Here is a 6,000-nt window from a genome sequence, read left to right as displayed (position 1 = left end):
GCCAAATACTCTGTTTGATACTCACCCAAAGAGTCGTTACCCTGGTGCAATGCTGGAGGAAAACCTGGTTGGGTTGGGCTTGCAGTTAATGTCTTCCTAATGAGTCTTCGAGGGTAACTCACACGGTCTGTAATTTTTTCATCCCACACGCTGACTTTGGAAATAGAATGCTATACCTACTGTGTATGCTTCTCCATGTTGTGACAATCCCTGCTCTAACTTGGGAAACAGAAGGGAAGGAAGGGGTGAAACCATGAAGTCAGTCTTCATCTTAGAGCCTCTGTGAGGTGAGGACAGTCAAACAAATAAGTAATTTGTACGGATGCTGTTCTGTGCGCCAAGTACCACGTGGTACATTTTATACATATTCTTTTCTTTTTTACAACAACCTCAGGATTCATTCAACAGCTACCTCATTTTACTGCCCACCTACTAAATCTTGAAAACTCTCCTGGACTCCAGGGGAAGAGCAGCCAACAGAAGAAAACAATGATTCTGCTCTTTTGAGGTTGAATTCTGGTACGGGGGGAGAGATGAGAAACAAATAAATACATGTGATGTCAGGTGGTGATCAGCACGATGATACGTTTATACACAAGGCCAGAAGAACAGGTAGGAGGTCAGAGAGGCATTACTGGTGAAGTTAAAGAAGCAAGGGAGCAAGCCTGGTGCTAGCGCAGAGAAAGTAATCAGAGTCCCTATTCAGATGGGTAAACTGAGCTTCCCACGGTCTCTCATTTAATAAGCTGTGAGGATCCCACTAGATCCCAATACAGCATCTGCTTCCCATTTTAAAAGGATGCAAGTCAGAGGAGGGCTGTGCGTACAAGCAAGTCTGGCACTAAACGCTGCATGCATCTATTAACAACACACCATTCTTCGTCTGTGTAATGCCTGAGCTGGCTGGGTTCTTCTACTAGACTGAACTAAATTGGCAGATTGCACCACTTTTATGATGAAAAGACACACATTTTCCTGTAGGTCTTTCCATTTATTCCTTCTACTCTTGAACCTGAGGTTACAAAGAGAAAGGGAGCCTCATGTTCACAAAGTGACAGGGGGCTCCTCAAAGAGGCCTCAAGGACTTTTTAAAGAGATGACAGGGAGGGTCAATTGCTAGAGTTCATGACCACCAATGCCTTCTTCTCTCAGAGCAGCAGCGGTTTTATCTCTCTCATGTGCTGGGCTCTGAAATGAAATTTCTGGGACTAGTACAAAAGTTGAAAAATATACAAAAGCTATGGCTCCTTGTGAATAATATAGATTTTTTTTGAGCCATCTTAAAAATTTGGCTTTAAACACAAAGTTTCTTAAAAAGTTCCCAGTGGAATAACCCTAGAGGATAGGCTTCAAGTTGTGAGAAATGAATGATGTATGCAAGTTTTTTATTGGATGAGAAATCCAGCTGATCCAAACAAGTGAACAAGTGAACTCTGTTCAAAGATTTGGAGAACCCATGGGAAGAGATCGCTGTGTGACTTTTCTCTGTCCTCTTCCCTAATGAATGTGGTGTACACCCCCCCACACGTGCACTTGCGTACATGTGTGTATGCACACAGCATGGGATTTAGTTCTTTTTAAGCAAGTTTATATATAAACATCAGGTAAGGAGGGACTTCTTCCACTCTAAACATTTAAGAAAATGTATAATTTCCATACTGGCAAAATTAGAAGCCTCACCCATTAGGAAAATAAATAGGAGGAATAATTGGAAAGAGGTGGTGAAAGTCAAAATTTGGTGTCTAATCCATGGTTTATAGAAAGATCATTCCCTTATTATGTCACTGTTTGTGGCTGTTTGGTTACAAAAAAATAAGGACTATCCAGAGCTTACAGATAGATGCCTCTGGCTGTGGCATGTGTGTTTGTATATGTGTGAGTGTGGTCTCCGAGAAGAAAGATCTTTCTGTCTCCCATTTATTTCTGAAAGGCCTCTGAGAGCAGAGAGTAGGTTCTCACCCATGGAGTAAGCAGTAGTGGGTTTGTCTTCAGGAAACCTCCTTAAATGAAGCTTGTTGCCTCTGCACTTTCTCATTCCCCAGTCCCATGAGCTGGGCTTTGGATGTGTAATGTGAGACACCTTTGATCAGGTGGGTGAGAAGTTGCACTAGAGGATGACCGAGCCATCTTTCCCTCAAGGAAAAAGGAAATTAGATACTTTCATGATTTCTTGGAGAGAAGCTACCTACAACCTGGACCCCATGAGTGCCTCTGGAATATTTCAAGAGAGAGAAATAAACCTGTTTTATTTTAGCTACTGCATTTTTGTTGTTCCTGCTTTGTCTGTTTCAACAATTTATCTTATACTCCAACCAATAACCTATTGGATATAAAAGAAAATTAAAAGTTGACTTGGCTCCAGATTACTAAATTTTTGAAATCTGTCATCAACTGGCCACCTACCACCTTTTAGATCCACAGGGGAATGAGAACATAGATCAGTATTTGACCTCACACTTTAGTCTCCTACTGAGCTTGGATTGAATCATACGGAACAGGTGTTATGAACTCAATCACCAATAAGGGTTGGGAAGATAAAGGCAAAGAAACAAAGCGTACTGGATATATTTGGGGTCATTGCAAAGCGTGACCCATCTAAAGCACTGTTATTCAGAAACACGGGCTGAGTATTTCCTCATATTTTTATCTTTTACAAGAAAATGGAAATCTAGATTTATTTAAAATATCAAATTCATACATTTTAATTAATGGCTAATAAAGTTTTTAAGGAAAAATACTATGTGCAACAAAGAAAATATTTCTATAGGACAGAACCCTACATGCTCAGAGAAATTTCCTGTTGCCTGGGTTAGAAGTGAGTCTTGGGCGTAGGACCAAAGTTATAAGGTTTAATGAACTTTTTTGACTCATTCTCAAAAGTCTCATACCAAAACCTTGGAAATCTAATCAGATAACTGTTGGTAAGATAAGTCTATTCCAGGCCAAGCATATATAAACAGTCAAAAGATGCAAGCCCAAAAGTAAGAAAGGTTAGCTTAATGTCTTGAGTGGTAATGGGATGGGCCATTTGATCAAGCATTTCTGGCCCAAGCTAATAGTTCTGGAGCCTGTTTTACAATCAGTGTTCTAGGTTCCAAAAAAAGGAATCATTGGTACCAGGGAAAATTAATCACTTATTGAAATGTCACAAATAAATAACTGGGAGGTTGGCAAGGACAGGAATCAGTGATATTCCTATAATCTTGGTTTTTACAATGAGTAGACACAACATCAACTAACATCTTTTCATTATGTCTTTGACATCTTAGCAGAGCTCCATGCCCACAAATAACAATTGCTAAATGGCTCTGAATAAGGGACCAGTTAAGTATATATAGTTAATGACCATATTGCAGCCATCAGAAAGAACGTGGTACATCTCTTTGCTACCAGGGATTTGGGGCACCATGGTTGATAGCCACAGAGTAGAGCCATGGAATATCCACAGATGAAAATTATGACGCTACTTTTCTAAGAATGGGAAAAATATTCTTGGTTATGCCAAAACAATAAATAGCCATTGAAATAACACTTCGCATGTGCATATTCCATCCTGCCGTTTCTTGAAAAAAATTATTTTTTTCTGAATCTCACATCCTGAAAAAAATGAATATTACAAGTTTTGAAAAAAGAAAAAAGTACTGTAATTCTCCTGTGATAATAAAAGACTGACATCTCTTAGAGACATTACTCTTCAAAGGAATCCAGTGATGTGAAGAAGAAAGCAAGAGCAGGAAAAGTTGATGCAAAGTTGAAGGTCAAGGTCAATGTTTCCAGTGACTGAGATGGGGTGAGAACAAGAGATGCTATCACAGTGTCACTGGTTTTGCTTGTAGCTGGGCCCTTTCAGCTACTAATGGTGCATTCTTTTGATAAAGTGAATGCTAAGGTTATTCACTTGGTAGCCTCTGTAGTAAGTCTATAAATGGTGTTCAAAGAAGTAATAAGTTTTGGAAGAAAAATAACTCCTTAAATTGTCAATTTCTACATACGCTTCTATTTAGAGTTATTAATCTTACCAGATGAGTAGCATGTTAACATTATTTATAGTTCCCCAATAACACTCCTAAATGTTTTCCAGCATTTGGGTATTCAAGCTAGACTATCGTTCATTGCAAATACTACTAAATTTATCAATCTTTCTTATTAAAGATTTTTGATATTTCTAATAGTGAGTTATGCTGTATGAAGAATGTTGGGCATATTTAATAACAATTTATGATTCAGGGTATTCCAAAGAATTCTAATTTTGCCTAGTTCTCAAAAATTAAATCTGTCTGGAGGTTGGAAACTACACTTGCCACAGGGAAGAAGAACTGTCCCAAGAGAAGACAAAGAGAAGGAATGCTGGCCAAGTTTTTCCAAGAGGGAAAGCTGAGGATGACTATACTATCACAGCCCTGAGAAGAAAGGGGAGACTCTTAGAAAGGAAGACCACTAGAGAGGTAGACCAAATCAGGCTCCTACTTTAGGGAGGACTAAAAGAGGAACAGGATCTGAGAGGGTGTGAGTAAATGAGGAGGGGGGGGGGAGAAGAGCAGAAATAAGCTCTCTCAAGGGGCCTTCAGAATCCACCAGAATTCCAACATTTTTTTCAGATTGGAGAATTGTCCAAATGTGGATTTGGATGTTCCATCTGGAATGACCAGAGAAGAACTAGCTGGATTAAATTGTCCCCATTCTCCCACTAGAAGTGGGTGCACCTGCACATGATTTCTCATGCAAGAGTGGACCTCTTCTGTCTGGGGGAGGTTGCAGCTGCTCATTGGCCCCAAGGTCTCTAGGAGCTACACAGTTGGTTTCCCAGACAACTGCTATAAAAAGTGAGAGGATACTGTGGAATTTATCCACCCAAATTCAGAGGAGACCACAAAGAAAATGCCCACGTGGTGGGAGAAAGAGCAGCTGAATAAGCCCTTAGGAAGAGGTCTGTTTTATGACTGATGTGGATGACCATTCCAAAGATACACTTAATAAATCTGTGAGTGGCATGAGGCAGAGGGGCACAGTGAATATGTGGCTGTACAACCAGATGCAGATGGAATTTCACAGGCTGAAACAATGAACGGAATCTACTGTTGAACCTTTTATGCATAAGTGTGTCAAGTCCTGGCATTGGGTCCAAACACTAACTGTCCAAGTACAAGAAGCAAAGAGACTTCATCACTTAAATAAACAGAAAACAGTTTGAATGAATAGTGGACAGGGCAGTCAAAAACTTATTATATGTGATGAATTACCAAGAGTAGCTCTTTAGAGTATTCAGTAAGTTACCACATGCATTACCAGGAATATACTAAGTGCTCAGTAAGTGTTAGTTACCATTGCTACTACGGCCACCATTGGCTCTTATTGCCAGAGGGTGAAAAGAAAAGGGGAGTGTTGAACACGTGAAGTTTTCTGGATTTGTTCTTATCCTCCTGTTTCCCCTCATCTTTTCTTTCATATTCCTTCTTAAATGTACCTCAGTGCTGCTGGGATTGATCACAGTAAAGTTAGGAACTAGGTAGGGAGAGGGGCTCTAATCAGGAACCAACCTTAAATCCTTCTCACTGCCTAGGGCCATATCAGAAGCTTTACATGGATTATGTGATTGAATCCTCTCAACAATCCCAAAGTTAGCAGTGATAATTTTCCTATGTACAAACTAAGTTCGTACTTCTCCAAAACAAACTAAGGGTCAGAAGGTGGCTTCACTGAATCCATAGAGTTAGGAGAGGACAGAGTCTGGATTTAAACCTAGATCTTTATATTCTTATACATGGCTTTCTCTTTGTGATTATGTCCCCACCATAGCAGCCATCTCACTCTGGGTCTGCAGCAGAGGTGGTGGGGGTTGGGGTGGAAATGGGGGTTATGGAAGGGTTTTGGGTGGTTTAGGGTGGGAGAAAAAGCAGAAGGGGATTAAACAAACCATTTATATGGTTACATTATTCCCAACAATTAGAAATGCTCTTTCCTTTCCGAGAGGCTCAACAATAGTGTGTTTGCCTTTAGCTC

This window comes from Suricata suricatta, chromosome 12, assembly GCF_006229205.1.
Source record: "Suricata suricatta isolate VVHF042 chromosome 12, meerkat_22Aug2017_6uvM2_HiC, whole genome shotgun sequence".
Taxonomy (NCBI): Eukaryota; Metazoa; Chordata; class Mammalia; order Carnivora; family Herpestidae; genus Suricata; species Suricata suricatta.
The sequence above is the reverse complement of the archived record's forward strand: the minus strand, read 5'-3'. Positions refer to the sequence as shown.